The sequence below is a fragment of the Xenopus laevis genome, chromosome 2S, assembly GCF_017654675.1.
Source record: "Xenopus laevis strain J_2021 chromosome 2S, Xenopus_laevis_v10.1, whole genome shotgun sequence".
Lineage (NCBI taxonomy): Eukaryota > Metazoa > Chordata > Amphibia > Anura > Pipidae > Xenopus > Xenopus laevis.
The window spans coordinates 89975782-89995196 of record NC_054374.1 but is presented as its reverse complement, the minus strand read 5'-3'; the positions used below and the strand labels follow the sequence as shown (position 1 = coordinate 89995196).

The following is a 19415-nucleotide window of genomic DNA, read 5'->3' as shown; positions in this document are numbered from 1 at the left end:
AGGAACATTTTTCATGTTAGTGTTGCTCCCCAACTCCTTTTACTTATGAATGTTGCTCACGGGTTGTAAAGGTTGGGGATCCCTGCACTAGAGTATGCAAATACCTCAGTTTTCGGACAATTGCTAGCAAAAAAATATAAAAACTCTGAAATTACCAAAAAAAAAAAAAAAGGACTAATAGAATCAGCACAGCTCCAATTGACTTGTATAGGACCTCTACTGGATTTTACTTGGAAAAGTTTTTTATTACAGTTTTTTTTGTAGTTTTTACACTAATACATTTTGAATTTTTCAGGTTTTAGAGAAATTTTTGAAAACCACAAATTTTTGGAGAAAAGGTACAATTCATGGAAAAATAGAAATCCAAATGTTGGATTGGGCATACCATATCCCATCTGAAAAGTTACTGGTCTATTTTAAAAATTTCTTTGAAGAATTCAGGATGAATACACTTAACACTGCCTATAAAACCTGAGCACTTCATGCATGTGCCAATATCACAGCCAATATTATTACAAAAATGTAGTTTCAGCATGCACAATATTAATAACCCCTAGGTTTAACAATACACAATGCCATTCAGTTGTTGAAAAATGATCTTAGAGAGTAGATATCATCTGCAATATACCAGACCATTAAAAGAAACATCCCAACTATTAAGGCTTATCATATTTTGTTGAAAGATCCATCAGCTTTCCATGATAAAGGCTGTACTGTAGATTGTCTATATTTCCTCCTCTTTCTTTCACTAAAAGTATTGCAACATCAAAAAGTAATTTCCAGAAAATGTGCGCCTACTCTGGATAATATTTTGCACCAGACCTAACATTTAAGAACAACAGGAAGTTCTCCACGATCTTGGTTTCACATGCAGTTTGTATACTATAGAACAGCTGATTTTGTTACCATGCATACATTTAATACTCCATTCTGCATAATTACTGTGTGGACCATTTTTGTTTTTTTTGATATAGATTGATTTTTTTTGCCTATGACACCAGAACAGCCAATCATTACATGCTGGTGATTAAAAAATGGAATCCTGAACCACCTGCAATTTAACAGTGACAACATTTGGTAATTTGACATATATTGGCAATAATATCATACCATGGCTACATACCAATCCTCAGCTCTCTTCACCAGACTAGTTTTTCTACTGAGTTTAAATATGCATTACATTTCATTCACTGTTTTGTCATGTTATACTTGACTCATATTGAGTCATTGACTTCAATGCGTTTTACAATTTTTTTTGCCGTTTTCTGAGATTTTCAGAGGTTTTGTCAATTAAAAAGATATACACTTTACTAAGCAACATATTATTTTGTTCCTTTCACAATGGCACTAATATATGTTATTAATCACTAAAAGAGATAGGACAGCTCAGTTTCTATCAGCTCTAATACGAAACAAATGATAATTCATAGTTACACAGATACATTGCAAACATGTCTCATATAACAACCATCATGAATTATTCTGCTTACCACTGGTTTATTTCAAAACCTACTGTGCTCGCTCTTTCATTATGCTTTCTACCTCGGAAATGTTGAAACCATGCCTGCATACCAAAACTCAGGTGTCATTGCCAGTCAGCTGTACTACAGAGTTTTAACTATGTATTAAAGATCATTCACTGCGTTGTCATGTTATACTTGACTCATATTAGTTGGTCTTGACAAACACCTCAACTTATCGGTTGTAATCATTGTACCATTTTGCATATCCTGCTTTGTTATATTGTTTTGTTTCATTTTTGGAAGAATAAAAATATATGAGCCACTGAAAGCAAATGACAGGTATGGGATCGGTTATCCAGAAAGCTCCAAATTACAGAAAAAAACATCTACTATAGGCTCCATTTTATCCAAATTTTAAAAAACGATTTCCTTTTTCTCTGTAATAATAAAACAGTACCTTGTACTTGATCCAAACTAAGATATAATTAATCCTTATTGGAAGCAAAACCAGCCTATTGGGTTTATTTAAGGTTTTACATGATTTTCTAGCAAACCTAAGATATGAAGATCCAAATTAAGGAAAGATCCGTTATCCGTAAAAACCTTCTGGATAACAGGACCGATACCTGTATTTGTAAAGTAGAATTATAAAACATCCAATATAGGGCTGCACAGAGGCACAAGGAAATCACTCATGCAAGGAGTTTATATTTGCATGGTTTCTCCAACATTCCACAAAAAACATAAATACATATAGTTCTGTAATACAATTGTCTACACAATTTCACCTGTAATTAAATCTTTAATAAAATCATAAAATCCATATCATATTTTTAATAATACAATAATATATCTACACCAAACCTTTCTTTATATGTTCATGAATGTCTCTAAGGGCTCTTACTGACGAGCGATTGAAGCTGCGCTCCCCTGCGTTCCGTTTTTCTGTGTTCAGCCGCAGGGGAGCGCAGGAATAGACGCATTTAGCTTTTTTCAATGGGGCTGTACTCACACAGGTGCGTGTAGGCACCGAACACAGGAAAAATGCAGGATGTTGCGTCTCAACCAGCGTTTGTCGCCTACGCGCGCCTGTGTGAGTACAGCCACATTGAAAAAAGCTAAATGTGTCTATTCCTGAGCTCCCCTGCGGCTGAACACAGAACAACTGAACGCAGGGGAGCGCAGCTTCAACCGCTCGTCAGTAAGAGCCCTTATACAAGCGCTCTGAACTTTGCATCCCAGGACAACTTGATCCTCCCAGCTGTTTAGATCTTTAGTTTCTTCCCCAAAATGCCTACCAGCTGGTTCATTATGCATAAGAACACTTGAATCACATAATGGTTGATTTTAGATATAATAAAGAACCTTGCCAGTTGTGTAGGAATAAAATGCATGTGTTTGCTACTTAGAGAGATAAAATGTGTTCACAGCAGGATATAAATGCTTATCATACTTACTGTCACAAATGGCTACAATCTAAAATAAATAGCTTCAGCATTAGGAGAAGTATTCTGAAGCATGCTAAATTTACTTATATGCATGAAGGTACAAACTCATTTTGTTTCATTATCTGCCTGCTTTGGTTGCCTTGAGCCCAATAATAAAGAAAGAAAGGAAGAAGCACTGATCCTGGCACTTATTTATTAACTGACAGAGGAGTCACCTGCGTGCAGTTCCATGAAATATTAGTCTTGCTGTATTGCCATTAGTCTCAGCGATCTGGTTTATTAATGTGATAACCATTGCTTATAATGTGAGTCTCCACTACATTTCATGAATGGGCCCAGTGTGGCTTCGCTGCTTGTTTGATTGCTATTTTGCTCTGTAACAATTATAGGAAATTTTTATATATAAGCTCTCTCATAGCGATAGTGCTACATATTTTTTTTAATATAATCTGCTTATTTATGCTTCATTTATTAGCTTTACTAGAACCTTGGATCGTTTCTGTTTTGCTACATGTTACAAATTGGTATTGCAGCAAGTTCTTGTAACCGTGTTTATCTTCTGTTGGGGCCTTGGAGGAGGTGTTGCCTCCACGTGGTGGGATGGGAGAGGGTCAAACATTTGTAAGTAAAAAAATGCAGATTGGTTTATTACATTTCAGATGTTTATCTATAGACTTCAATTGTTCATGGGTGGTGAGAACCCTGAAAGTTGCACGTCTGTAAAAAGTAGAAAGTTACCATAACTGTTGCCATGTTGTGCTATCTTCACCAAATACCTACTGCCCAACTTTTCACATACTCAAAAAATGGGGCTGGCCTTGATTCAGCTAGAAAATATAATTCTAACAATTCATAAAATGTCATTCGTAAAAACTCTGAACCAACCTGGCAGAAACAACCATTTTACTGATGAGCGTATTTTTCACCAGGCATGGAATTGCTGTACAATTCTGCGTTTCATCATTAGCCATGTTTTTTGCAAAACAGCCACAAAATTTAGCGAAAATGACTTTTTCGTACACAAAAAAGATGTGCAAAAAAGCCCATTAACTTCAGTATATTTTTCGCAAAAAAAAAACAAAAAAAAAAAACTATTATTAGATTTCAAATGTTTATCTATAGACTGCAATTGTTCATGGGTAGTGAGAACCCTGAAAGTTGCAGGGTCTTTAAAAAAGTATAAAGTTAACATAACTGTTGCCATGTTGTGCCATCTCCACCAAATAGCTACTGCCAAACTTTTCACATCCTCAAAAGATGGCGCTGGCCTTTATTCATCTAGAAAATATAATTCTAACAAATCATAAAATGTCTTTTTAAAAAAACTCTGAACCAACCTGGTAGAATCAACCATTTTACTGGTGAGCGTATTTTTCACCAGGCATGGAATCGCTGTAAAATTCTGCTTTCATCATCAGCAATTATTCAGCAAAACAGCCACAAAATGATTCAGTGCATTTTGTACAAAAAAAGCTGTGCTAAAAAGCCCATTTGCAGGCAATATCTGTCACACACTGCCCTTGTGTGAAATTTATCAAATATGTCGATTATTACATAAAGCTGTTTTACAATATGTTAACCACATATAATCTATGAATAAGCAATGTATGTACACTATGTGGTCACTATTGGGATATGATTATTACTTTGTTTGCATTTTCCTCGTGTTTTATATCTTTTTTTTATGGAGTGTAAATTAATATCGATAAATGTTAATGGGTTTAATGAACCGGTAAAGAGATCACAGATAATGAAACATTGTAACGACCTAGGGGCTAATATTGTTTTTTGCCAAGAAACTCATTTTAAAGAAGGGAAAACACCAATACTAAACCACAGATCTTATGATAAGATTTTTATGGCTAACAATACTGAAAATAAGACAAAAGGGGTATTAATTATGCTTCATAAAAACACACCGTTTACAGTGAAAGGAGAATACAAAAGAGAAGATGGTAGATGTTTAATTGTAAAGGGAGAATTGTACGGTATTACAGTAACATTGTGTAACATATACCTGCCGAATACGAAACAACATAAGATATTAAGAGAAATTATAAGGAAACTTGAAGATTATCATGAAGGAATGGTCATAGTGGGAGGTGACTTCAACGTACCCTTAAATCCAATCCTGGATAGCTCCACAGGGAAGACACACATTAACCATTCTGTATTGAGAAAGATAAATCAGATGTTACTGGGAGAAGAACTGGCGGATATATGGAGATGTATGCACTCATCAGAAAGGGACTACACGCACTATTCAGCAATGCATAAAAAATACTCTAGAATTGATTATTTTTTCATCCAACATAGATGGTTACAGATTGTTAAAAAGAGTAAAATAGAAACAAGCTTTCAATCCGACCATTGTCCAATTAGTATCATTATAGAGTTCCCAAATACATTAAAACAATGCTTTAATTGGGTGCTAAATGAAAGTTTAATACAAGATATAAAATACAAGGATAAAATTAAAAAAGCGATAACGGATTTTTTTGAAGAAAATAAGAGTACGGATACATCTCCACATATACGCTGGGAGACACATAAATGCGTTATAAGAGGAATACTAATTGCTATGGGAGCCCATAATAAAAAAGAAAAACAGGAAAAAATTAAAAAGACTTGGGAAGAAATAATAAGTCTGGAACAAATTCATAAAAATACAGGAAATGAATATATAATGACTCAATTAATAATTAAAAGAAAAGAACTAAAATCTTTATTAGATATAAAAACATCTAAGATCTTCTTTAAATCTAAGATGGAAATTTATGAATATGGTAATAAATGTGGAAAATTTTTAGCTAATAAATTAAAAACACAATATAAAAAGACGTTTATACACAAAATGAAAAATTAAGAAAATAATATGGTCTTTACAACAAAAGAAATAGCTAGAAGTTTCCAAAAATATTATAATAAACTCTATAATTTAAACGATCAAAAAAGAAAATCCAAAGAAGATGAGCAAAAAACCAAAATCGATATGACTAACTTTCTGCAAACACTTAAAATTCCGAGAATCCCTACTGAGGTAATGGAAAATTTAGAATTACCATTTACTGAAAATGAACTTAGAAAAATAATCCGAGAACTCACTGTAGGGAAAAATCCAGGCCCGGATGGATTAACCGCTTTGTACTACAAAAAATTTCAGAATGAGCTACTTATAACACTTTTAGAATTATATAATGAACAAAATAGAAAAAGCAATATTCCAAGCCAATCACAAGAAGCACATATTACGGTTATATATAAAGAAGGGAAGGACCCGACGGATTGTGCCAGCTATAGACCCATTTCCTTAATTAACCTGGACCAAAAAATATTTGCCAAACTTATAGCAGACAGATTACAAAAATACTTACCAATGTTAATACAAAAAGACCAATGCGGATTTGTACCTAAGAGAGAAGGGAAAAATAATATAATTAGAACATTAAATTTGATTAAGACAATACAAAAAAGAAATCAAGAAGCAGTAATAATATCAATGGATGCAGAAAAAGCGTTTGATAGACTATCCTGGGATTTTATGGAAAAAGTATTATGGTATATGGGATTTGGAGATAAGTTAGTGAGCAAAATAATGTCATTATATATAACCCCAAATGCAAAGGTAAAGATTAACGGTATTTTATCTGAAAAAATTAATATAAGGAACGGCACTAGACAGGGATGTCCCCTATCTCCTATATTATTTGTCCTATGTATTGAAACCCTACTTATTGCAATTAGAGAAGAAGAAGATATAAAGGGAGTTAAAATTAGGGGAACACAACATAAAGTAGCAGCATTTGCTGATGATTTATTATTTTATGTATCTGAACCCAAAATAACAATTCCACACATAATGAAACTATTAGAGAGATATAAAACGTTTACAAATTTTAAAATTAACTATAAAAAATCTGAAATATTAAACTTAAACCTGAAAAAAGAAGAGGCAGAGCAACTGGAAAAAAAAATTCTGTTAAAATGGTCAAATAAGGAAATTAAATACTTGGGAATCTATATTACTTCTCAAGCAAACCAGTTATACATCAGAAATTATGTCCCATTATTCCAAATAATAGAAAGAGAATTGGTTAGATATAAAAACATTAATATTTCTTGGTTTGGAAGAATGAATATTATTAAAATGATGATACTCCCTCAGATATTGTATATATTTCAGGCTTTACCGATATATTTACCAAAAGGATTTTTTTCAAGAATGAAAAGTATTTTGATGAGATATGTTTGGAGAGATAAACCACCAAGGGTATCATATGCGAATCTGATCGGGAAAAAAAAAGAAGGAGGGGTGAGCTTCCCATGTCTTTATACTTACTATGAAGCAGTACATGTGTCAAGGGTGTTAAACTGGGCCTTAGAGGATAATTCATCACCATGGTTCAATGCTGAAAGAGGAGAGGAGGGTATATTATTAGGAGCCGTCTTTGGATCCAACATAAAACTAGATGTAAAAATAGATAAAAAAGAACTTACAGTTGCACCAACTTTAAAGGTATGGGGAAGGAAAAATAGAAAATTAAACATAATTACCTACCCATCTATTATGAGTCCAATATGTGATAATCCCATCTTTGTTCCGGGTCAAGAAGATAGATTATTGAAAAAATGGGAAGAAAAGGAAGGTAAAATATTGAGAATAAAAGATTTTCTTGAGAAAGATGGGATAATCACAATAGGAAATCTAATAGCAAAATATGGATACCACCCAAGAACAGACTGGGTATTAAACCAGATAAGACATTTTATCTGTTCCCTGGGAATGGAAGATATTAGGCGACCCTTAACTTGGTTTGAGAAATTTATAGATAGAGGAGAGAAAACACAACATAGCCTATCGAGAACCTACAGGGAGTTAATTAAAGGATCATTAAGCAAACCACGTTTCTTTAAAAAATGGGAGGAGGAACTAAAAATATCCCTATCAGATCAGGAGTGGAATTATATTTGTAAAGCTAATATAGAGATATCCAAGGATACAAAACTGCAAGAATTTAGTTATAAGTTGATATCTAGATGGTATTATACACCGACTAAACTGCATAACATGTATGGAATTCCCGAGATATGCTGGAGATGTGAAAAAGAGAAGGGAACATATATTCATCTATGGTTGGAATGTGAGGTGATTAGACCATTTTGGGACTATGTCCGATCTGTAATAGATAAAATGGGAACCCATATATCAGATACAGACATAATACAAATTATACTGCTTTATGATTATAAAAAGAAAAAAACTATCACCGATCCAGTAACCAAATTAATAATAGCTGTGGCAAGGAACATGATACCTCATAAATGGAAAACAAAATCATCAATAAATAAAATATCATGGATTAAGGAAACTGAAGAAATACGAGGCATAGAAGAAATAATAGCAAAAAAAAGAGGGAAAATGAATAAACACCATAAACTATGGGAACCTTGGTGTGATTTTCTAGAAAATGATGGACAATTAAGAAGGGGGGGAATAATAATAAAAACTTGTGTATCTATCTTTTTTTTTTTTTTTTTTTTTCCTTTCTCTTCTTCCTTCTTTATGCATTTATTTATTTATGTATAAAGTAAAATGAATTTAATGAAGTTGTGATGAATATGCAAGAAGAAGATACTTATTTTATTTTGTATTTATTCCTTCTGTCTTATATTTTCTGTCTTTACAAAAAAATTGAATAAATAAATTAAATATAAAAAAAATAAAAAGCCCATTAGCTTCAATATATTTTGCCAAAAAAAAAAGAAAAACTATCCAATGCACGGAGACCCATTTATTAAAGGCCACATTTTAGTGAATATATTAAACTTTATTTCTCTAAAATCACAAATGCCATGAAAGTTATTAAAATATCTGATTATTAAAAAAATTCTGGAAAATGCACAAAAAATATTCTATAAAATTTGAGTTTTTGGACAAAAAACCCCCCAGAAAACCTCTAAATGTCTGAAATGATTAAAGATAGTCCAATAGCATCAGCACAGCTACCATTGCCTTCTATAAGACCTAGACAGGTTTTACCCAGTGAATTTTCCTATTCGTCTTCTTTGTGTTTTTTTCAGTTAATAAATCTCATAAATTTGAGTTCTATAGAAATATAGAAAAAACACACCCATGGCCGGGCCAGGCTAACCCAAGGCAACCCAGCCGGCCTTCGCGCCTCCCTCATGCACGAGCACCAGGGAGATCAATGGAGGGGTGGGGAGGAGAATGTGATGGGGGGAGGGGAATGCAAGGAACGAGAACGCGATGCCTAGTGCCCCTCTATTATTGCGCCCTAGGCAGCTGCCTCTTCTGCCTACCCCTAGTTCCGGCCCTTACCACACATTTTTAGAGATTCCTGAAAAAAAAGTAAATCAAATGTTAATAAATAAGCCCCATTATGTATTTTTAAAAACAAGAAAGCGTCCATTGACTCAAATGTATTTTGTGTGGGTAAAAAAAAGCCCATTCACTTTAATTCTTTTTATGGGGTTTTTTTTTTGTCCTTATGTGAATTATCAGAAGTTTTGTCAATTAAAAATGTATACACTTTACTGAGCATCAGAATATATTGATCCTTTCATAATGGCACTAATATGTGACCCAGGTGGCACTGCACAGGTATAATAGGATATTTAAGCCTCTTAATAGTTCAGTGTCTGTGACCCCTGCAATCAAATATCAGCTGTAATGGCAAAAAAAATGTTAATGCGTAATAAGGTAGATAGACTGCAAAAATGTCTCAAATAAGAACCATCATGAATTATTCTGTCCGCTTACCATTGGGTGAGTTCAAAACATACTGTGCTCGTTCTTTCATAATGCAGGAGGATACATAATATAAAATTTGTATGAGGAAAAATATGTTTCAGAATAAAACCCATTTCTTAGCAACACAGAGGCATGTAGAGAGATAATGTATTCACAGAAGAGTTAAACACTTTGCTTAGTCACTGTCACAAAGCACATAAAAATATAGGACCATTATACAAAATAAGTTGTTCCAGCTTTTGGGCTGTTTTGAAAAGCATATTCAAGTACATAATAGATGAACTTGTCTATTTAGTTATTGCCCCTGAGCACAATGTTAAAGAACAATACATCTGTTTATATGCTGTGCCTTAACTGCTTCAATTAGTAGAGTCTCCCTGTCCCTTCCCCACTCTCCTATCACAAAAAGATCTCATTTGTATATTCATTTGTACTTAGCCTAAAGTAATGCAGAGATGAAGTTTTTGTCTTCAGAAAGCAAAATCTTTTTTTTCTATGAGCAATAATCTGTTTTAGTTCTGTTTGGTCCTTATCTCATCCAAATAAAATATTGATTATCTTACTAACAGCAGAATGTTTCTTAGGGCAGAGACACTTTGCCTTCCCCTCGGCTAGAATGAAAATCGCAGGCGGGATGGCAGTCGGAGCGCTTAGTTTTCTGAAATCGCCCAAAGTTGCCTCAATGTGACTTATCTCCCTGAATCTGACCGTGTGTCCATGCACTAAAACTACACTTGTACAATAACGGATTGTTGCATTTTTTCAATGGGGGGGGAGGGAACCAAAATACACAAATTCAAATTTGATAAATCTGCCTTCCTGTGTATAATGCAAATAAGTCAGCCACTATTGGGGTTATGACTTTTTTCAGCCTTACATTATCACATGGACAACATTGAAGTCATCGATGTTGGCCAAGGGACAAGGTAATTTTGCTAAATATAGATTTACATTGAATTGAACCAGGTTGGCATGTAAGTGGTTGACCTCCAGTTTTTTGGCCTGTCTTTGAATAATAAGGACTTTAGTAAAATATCGTTTATGCTTGGCAGCTTCAACAACTGTTTCTGCATGTTAATGCTGGGGTTCTTAAAAGTGAGCTAGCAAATTATTGTGCTGTACTACATAAGCCTGCTTTTTATATCCATAGATTTCTGACCCAAACAATTTCTTAGATATGCCTTGAGTCCAACAGGATAAACTAGTTAGAGAATCTCCGATTTCCATGCCAGTGTAGCCCTATTGTGCTGTACTGCAAAATATCTAGTACTGATTTTCTTCCTTGTGACACTACAGGATTTCCATAGTGGGATGAAGCTTTGGAGCCGCATGTAAAATCCGCTGCTGATATCTACGCCTCTTTACTGCGCAGTATCCCTTAAACGTTCGTGAGTACCCCTCTATACAAATCCGCATGAGATAAAGTCTAGGATAGTGGATAATACGCTGGAGTGGATACAAGGGACACTTTTATTTATTTATTTATTTCTTGTATATGCTAATCACATAAAGGTGTGTGTACACTTTTGGAAAATACTACACCATATTGGCAGAAATCTCTCTCTTTTCTTTTATTCTCTTTCCCTTTTTTCCGTGGATCTGACCTTGTGCTGTGAGCGCTGGTTTTCCTTTGAAACTTTGGATCCTTGCTTTAAGTCTGAGGGAGAACAGACAGACGATATACCGGCAGAGGAAGCGGACAACCAGAACCCTTGATATCCTTTTTACCTTTACTACAGGAGTTCTGTGTCTCGACTACAGGGGAGAGCAAGTACACAGAAGTATGATTTTATGTGCCTCCCCCCATGGTCAGGACAGAAAGCCACCTGAGCGGCATTTGTGATTCCGCAACCCCCCTCCCCGCCCTCCGTACTTACCTTTACATCGCTAGTGGGTGTCGTGGCGTTCCGCATTGCTAGCACAGACAGCATAATTGTGCTCTCTGCGCTAGAAAAGTAGAATTTATGGTGTAATAACCAGAAATGTGTCTCTTAAAGTTACCAGAAGTGGCTTTTTGCCACCTCTGTTAACTTTTGGGTAACTGCCATCTGAGGCAAGGTACTCACCTTGCATCATGGCAGAAATGGCCCTACTAGAAATGACACACAATGAAAAGGTTGATGGATTTATTTGCAGAACCCTGTACCTTTTAAATAACTGTGAAACATACAGTCTGCCAGCCAGGACCAACTCCACAGAATAATGCAGACGGTGATCCCTGAGCTGTTGAGGGGAATCCCCAGAGTCCTGAGAAGGACTCCCTTTGGCTTTCTGTGCCCTGTGAAGAGCACGATTTACTCTTCAGAGCACTTACAAGGACCCCCTTTTCTTCCACACCCTAGGTAAAGTTGTTGTACTGTGTTAGCCTGTCACAGGGCAAAAAAGGTGTGGTATAAAGGTGATAAATTTATTGGCTAACTAAGATAATCATAGCAAGCTTTCAAAACATTTTAGTTCATTTTACAAGCTGAATGCAATGAAGCTGTGGTGTTCTCTGAGAACACCGCCCCCCTCCGTACCGCCTTACTTTTCAGTGGCGCGCGGGCTGCCGGGGGGCCCTGAGGGGGTGCGGGCCCTGGCCCGCTCACACCCCCTTCTGCCCCCGGTAGTTCCGCCACTGGAAAGAGGGATGTAGATACTGTATTTGCCTGGTAGGAAGTAAAGATAACTAATTGTGAATTAAAAGGTTAGAATTTTTATGAGCTCCAGTCTACGACTATTCCACATAAGCACAGTGAATTACTGTTTTTTTATATTGCCCTAAAGTGACAGATCACCTTTATATTGAAATTATTGATATATATATTGTATGAGTTAATCATTTCCTAGCTTCTGTTATATTTGCCTACCAAGTATGGCATAGTGTAAGAAATTGCCATCTTGATTTTGTTATTTAATATGAAAGCTGTTGTTCAGGGAACTTACATGAAGCCCTGATTATCATAACAAAGGTTTTCCTGTGATTACTAAGGTCTATGTCTGCTGTGGGGACCATAAAACTGATTGTGTATGCGAGAGAACTTGCTCAACAGGATGTAGGCAAGTTGGGGGTTTATCACAGCATCTTGGCAGCTGGGAGGGTTTCTGTGGGGGCAGGTGAGAACCCAGGATAAAAGAACACTGGACAAATGTGAAGGGGGCTGGGCAGCTGAGGGAGCTGGGCAGCTGAGAGGAGGCAGCTGGAGAGCTGGAGAAGCCAGAGGAGCCTGGGACAAGCCAACATGTGAGGAATGAAGACCAGAGGGGAAGGCAGAGATGAAGCCGAACTCTATTCCCCTGCCTTTTTGGTAACAACTATGTAGACTTGTGTAATGTGTAACTGTAAATATTGTAATTTTTGTTTAGTCTAAGTGTAATCATTAATGTAGAACAATTAATTGATTTATTTTACAATACATCACTTTACTATACGCTCATTGGTGTGGATTCATTGTCTGCTTGCTCAAAAGAACCAGAAACCCTAGTAAGTGGGTTGATGTATATTATTAATAATGAAATTAATAATAATATATTAATATTGATAATAATACAGTATATATATTTATAAGTTTCTATATATATTATATCATTATTAATAATATACATCAACCCACTTACTAGGTGAAAAAACTGGTAATGTAATGCTTAGAACCCTGCAATGGATGTGTGACATAGTCACCTTTCACAATACCATTGCAATGGCCGCAATTCCTACAGGGGAATGTACCTCTTTCGGTTGTCCACCCCGATTTATCTCCTACTATCAGCGGCTATATGAGATATATGGACGATACCTTTTTTCTGTGGACAGGCCCACAGGACAAATTGAAACAACCTGTTAAAATTCACCTCTTACCATCCACCGGGTTTATTTAGGGGGTTACCCCGTAGCCAAATGTTACGTGTTAGGCGTATTGCCTCAAAAGATGAGATTTACGACACTGTATCTTTGCAGATGTTGGAAAAATTTTGTGATAAAGGCTACGATGAGCATAAGGAGGAGGTGCGGCAAATTCCTAGAGACAAATTGTTGGTAAAGAGAAGGGATAACTGTAAAAAATTGGAAAGAATTTCTTTTATATCTACATTTGACTCTAATTCAGGTGTGTGTCGTAAAATCATTTTAAAATATTGGGACATTCTCAGTACAGATCCGAAGTATGGACAGTTGTTTCGCAGCCCCCCACTCTTTTCTTATAGAAAGGGGAAAAGTACAAGGGACTTGGTTAAAATTAGATCACCACAGGTAGGAGATAAATCGGGGTGGACAACCGAAAGAGGTACATTCCCCTGTAGGAATTGCGGCCATTGCAATGGTATTGTGAAAGGTGACTATGTCACACATCCATTGCAGGGTTCTAAGCATTACATTACCAGTTTTTTCACCTGTGATAGCAAAAATGTCGTTTATTGCCTTAAATGCCCGTGTGGTTTTGCGTATGTGGGCCAGACCACCAGGCCTTACTAGGGTTTCTGGTTCTTTTGAGCAAGCAGACAATGAATCCACACCAATGAGCGTATAGTAAAGTGATGTATTGTAAAATAAATCAATTAATTGTTCTACATTAATGATTACACTTAGACTAAACAAAAATTACAATATTTACAGTTACACATTACACAAGTCTACATAGTTGTTACCAAAAAGGCAGGGGAATAGAGTTCGGCTTCATCTTTGCCTTCCCCTCTGGTCTTCATTCCTCACATGTTGGCTTGTCCCAGGCTCCTCTGGCTTCTCCAGCTCTCCAGCTGCCTCCTCTCAGCTGCCCAGCTCCCTTCACATTTGTCCAGTGTTCTTTTATCCTGGGTTCTCACCTGCCCCCACAGAAACCCTCCCAACTGCCAAGATGCTGTGATAAACCCCCAACTTGCCTACATCCTGTTGAGCAAGTTCTCTCACATACACAATCAGTTTTATGGTCCCCACAGCAGACATAGACCTTAGTAATCACAGGAAAACCTTTGTTATGATAATCAGGGCTTCATGTAAGTTCCCTGAACAACAGCTTTCATATTAAATAACAAAATCAAGATGGCAATTTCTTACAATAGCATTTTGTATTTTCAAGACTTGGACCAGCCTCCAACTAGGCATTCATAAAGGAACTGAAATCTTGAAAGAAAAAAAAGAGCCAACACAAGTCATACTGTAAGTGAAAAGAATACCAGTGATTGCTTTTGTGCACTGAACCCATTATATCTGACTGAACTTTGTTATATGCATTATAAACATTTGAGCCCAATGAATGTTAAAACAACTGTTACAGTTCTCATTAAGTGCTGCTAGGAACAGACTCTTGTTGCAGTAGAAACTTGACTGTTTTTTCCTTTGTGCCATTGAAAAGCAGCGCACAGCCTTTTTATTTAGAAACGAGCCACCTGCAGGCTTTATCTGAAGTGAAGCAGGCTGTTTGCCATTATTATGTTGAATGGACTATTTCTACAGACGTGCTGTCATGTTAAAATCAAAGTGAGCATTGTTACCTGTAAAAAAATAGTGTTTAATGCATAAAATGCTTTAATGTTGTCTTCTAATAACACCTACAATTGGGGGAGCATAGGTTGTGCTGCTTAGGAATATACTGGAAGTAGCAACATTTGTGACATATAAGACATAGTGATACCAATATATATGGTGTTTTGTCTTTATTTTTCTAAATCTACACAATCTAGTTCATGATTGCTGTTGTTCCATGAAACATATTTCCATTATTATCCCCATTCTAGATCTTGTTTCTGTTGTTTACCCATACAACATATTGCTTAGCAATAACTGTATCTGAACAGACACAAATGTGCAACACATTATACAATATTTTTTTTAAAGTCACCTTTTGACATCCTTAAATAATAAGCATTTAATGTATGGATGAGTTTGTACTAGATCTCATCTATGCTACTGCAAACATGATTAAAGTCTGCTCAGTGATCAGACACTAAGCTCCCCAAAGCAAAGGATTATCATTACTCATTCCTCAAATATAATCCTCTATGTGTGATACAGTAACAAGAAAGGAACATATGAATGAGAAGAGAGAAAAATCTGCTCTGCCAGTAATAAGCTTTCAAAGAGACCCCAAACACACTGTGTTGTCATGTTGCATTGGCTTTTTTGAAAAAAGTTAATTATTACTGCAATGTTATATTCCCAGACTTTCCCCAAGGCGTATTGATAGCTAAATAATACTGTTGTACTATGTAGTGTGTGTGTGTATAGGCATTGATCTCTCTCTTTTTTTTTTTTTAAAAATGGGAAAATCTCTGCTTGTGCCATGCATGGAAGGAAAATGATACTTTAAGAAGTGTGTACAAATTCCCACGCACAATACAGGTACGGGATCCATTATCCAGAAACCCATTATCCAAAAAGCTATAAAAGGCCCTCTCCCATAGACTCCATTTTATTCAAATAATCCAAAATGGGGGGTGTCAGGAGCGCTCCGTTGGTGCTCCCGTCTCCGGCGGTGTCCAAATCAAGATGGCGGCATCTATGATCTACGTGGGCTGACGCCGGCGCGAACTTTGAAATAAAAGGACTTCCAGGTCACAGGTTCGATGCCCGAATATAGGAATTGCGATATCATGTTCCTGGGTTCCTAAATTCCTGAATTCTTGCTTCCTGACTTTCTGACCTTGGCTTGACCCTGATTCTGATTCCTGCTGCCTGCCTTGCTGAACATTTGCCTGAACTTGACTACGCTTATGTCTGACCCCTTCTGGATACCGCAAACTTGGACTTTGACCCTAAGCTTCCTCCTTGGTCCTGACTGCTCCCGCTAGGAGCCGATAGGCCCCCTGACAGGGGGTTACTGATTGTTTTTTTTGTTCACATTTTGGTCCGCGGCTGCCTAAGATAGCAAGTCTGAAGCCATCCCATATCATTCTCCACACGTAGGGCAAGGTCAGACATGGCGTTTTTACTTTGCGTTTTTAAAAAAGCTCCGTTGGGCGTAAATACGCCTCTGAAACCACACGATGACTGTCAACATGCATTTTCACCACGTAGGTTTCTTTTCTCAACATGTACTTTTCATTGTTCTCGTTCCCCATAATTCCACTGGTTGGAAATAGAAAAACTATTTAGAAATATTTGCTAGAGGGGAAAAACAAATTCCTAAAAAGGTATTCAACCTTTTCTTGCAGTTGTATTTGTCAGAAAAAGCAGTTCAGGAACTTCACACTACAAAAAGCCCTTTTCACGTATTAAGTGAAACCATGGGTGGTCTCGCTTCTGCTATAAGGATCTACTTGTGAGAGTTTTGGTGGCATGTATGCCTTGTATATTTATATATAATCATATTCTGTAGTGTAAGCAATCTCATCTTGGACAGCCTTTCCTTAAAAGGACCTTCCATAACCTTTATCAGCTTACTCACTCTTCATTGTACTCAGTCTCAAGAGTATCCTGTCTAAAGACCAAAACTGCACTGCATATTCTGTGTTAGGCCTTAACAAGGAGAATGAAGTCCTTCTCTGTCAAGGATTGATTGAAAAATTTGCAGCTCATTTAAATGTACACCTGCCACTTTAATAATTATGCCAACAGACGGTCTCCCTAATTTTTGGCTCCAGGCAGATGTGTTTTTTTATGGACCACCGTCCCTCCAATTGTATACTATCGGCACATCCTTAAATGTGTCAATAAAGTAAGGCTGGTTATACATAGGACAGGGTGGGCATTAGTCTTAAGCCTAAAGACTCAGAGGGAGACTGTGGTTCTCAAAATAAATAGCAAATTATATACTATTACACTCTGCAATAGCTGATGTATATTGTGTGCATTATACTGCAAGGATGTGTCAAGCAGCTAAAACACAGTTTCTTAACATGCATATTAAATAAAAGAAAGAAACCTCTGGTACTAGTTAACTGCTGTAGATTTTTAGAAAATCATACAGGCATGGGATCCGTTATCCGGAAACCGTGTCCCATAGACAACATATCTAATTTTGTTTTAAATTATTTCCTTTTTCTCTGTAATAATAAAACAGTAGCTTGTACTTGATCCAAACTAAGATATAATTAATCCTTATTGGAAGCAAAACATTCTATTAGGTTTAATTCATTCTTATATTATTTTATAGCAGACTTTAGGTATGGAAAACCAAATAACAGAAAAATCGGAAAATCCCAGGACCCGAGCATTCTGGAAAACTGGTCCCATACCTGTATATATATTACATAAACACACACACATGTAAATTTTCTGCAACTCCAGCAAAATGCAAGGCACCTGTCCATGGTGAATAGAGCTCTGCATAACATACTATAGCTTAACATCTATAATCTTCCCAAAAGTTGGCAATGGATGCTTTGAAGCAGCAAGTGACCTTTTGGTGAAATATGTGTTCCCTAAACTATTAAGAAGTATAGTGGCTTGCTCCCTTCAGACAGCCAGTAGACGTTAAGTCACAACATGGAAGAATAAAAGAAGCAAAAGATACAGTGCAAGCAAGTGGCATATTTCTGGGATGTAAATGTTCAGCAAATTCCGGAAGCCAGCAACTGGCAGTCTGGCATAGGTAGCTGACAACCTCATGCTGTGTGCCAAGGTAATATCATTATCGGAGTCATTAAGGAGCCACAATATTTCTCTATTTCCCTGCAGGAAAATGACATTGTTTGTGGTAATTCGGATTTATATCTTTGTACTTGCTTGCTCTACCTTTTTGCCATGGCCTAGGAATAGTGAACCTTAAAAAAAGCTATATTAAACAGGTACAGATATGCAAGAATATTTTATGCTGTGGTTTGCTTTGCCCAAAAGAATCTGTTAGTGACATAACGTACTATAGATAAAAGACTAGAAATCTTGAAACGATAAAGCAATAGTGCATTACTCTCTGAAAATCTAAGTAAAATGGGTTGTTCCAGATATTGTTCAGAAGTCAAGAACAGCGTACTTTGATTTAAAAGTTGATTGGAGAGGGGAAAACATAAAGAAGTGCAGAAAATGATAGGCTGCTCAGCTAAAATGATCTTAGATCCTTTAAAATGGCAACCAAAACCTGAAAGACGTGGAAGAAAACTATCATTCAAATGGATAGAAAAATAGCCAAATGGAAAAGACTCCGCCAATGATCAGCTCCAGGAAGATCAAAGAAGGTCTAAAGATACCAGTGAGTACTGTTACAATTAGAAGAAACCTATGTGAAGACATGCTATTGGCAAGAAGCCCCCGCAAAATCCCATTGTTGAAAATAGACGTGCCGAAGAGGTTACAATTGGCCAAAGAACACATTGACTGCCTAAAGAGAAATGGCACAATATTTTGTGAACTAATGAAAACAAGATTATTCTTTTTGGGTCTAGGGGCCACAGACAGTTTGTCGGACAACCCCCCAAATACTGAATTCAAGCCACAGTACACTTTGAAGACAGTGAAGCATGGTGGTGCAAGCATCATTATATGGGGAGGTTTCCTCATGTTGGGCCTATTTATCACATACCAGGGATCATGGATCACTTTCAATACATCAAAATACCCGAAGAGGTCATGTTGCCTTATGCCGAAGAGGAAATACCCTTGAAATTAGGGTTTCAACAAGACAACAACCCCAAACACATCAGTAAATGAGCAATATTGTGGTTCCAGTCCAACAAGATTGATGTTATGGAGTGGCCAGCCCAATCCCCAGACCTTAATCAAATAGAAAACTTGCGGGGTAACATTAAAACGCTGCATCTGAGGCAAAACCAAGAAGTGCCGAAGAATTGTGGAATGTAACGAGTGCCAGAAGTTGGTCGACTCCA

The 19415-nt window shown here is 36.5% G+C and overlaps 2 long non-coding RNA genes across 4 annotated transcripts; one reads left to right on the top strand and one right to left on the bottom strand.

Moving 5' to 3' along the window:
• Positions 1 to 4628: 4628 nt before the first annotated feature.
• On the bottom strand, positions 4629 to 8696 carry LOC121400633. The gene is made up of 4 exons (XR_005965866.1): positions 7470 to 8696; positions 7251 to 7320; positions 6286 to 6321; positions 4629 to 5079 (listed from the first exon to the last, which is right to left on the bottom strand). It is a non-coding gene; the product is annotated as an uncharacterized LOC121400633 (long non-coding RNA).
• A 5798-nt stretch (positions 8697 to 14494) lies between these two features.
• LOC108709649 lies at positions 14495 to 17523 on the top strand. Of its 3 annotated transcripts, XR_005965865.1 has the most exons (3): positions 14495 to 14648; positions 14732 to 14811; positions 15946 to 17523. It is a non-coding gene; the product is annotated as an uncharacterized LOC108709649 (long non-coding RNA). The 3 variants fall into 3 exon arrangements; XR_001934668.2 differs by having other exon boundaries at positions 14587 to 14811; XR_005965864.1 differs by having other exon boundaries at positions 14587 to 15132.
• Positions 17524 to 19415: the final 1892 nt, after the last annotated feature.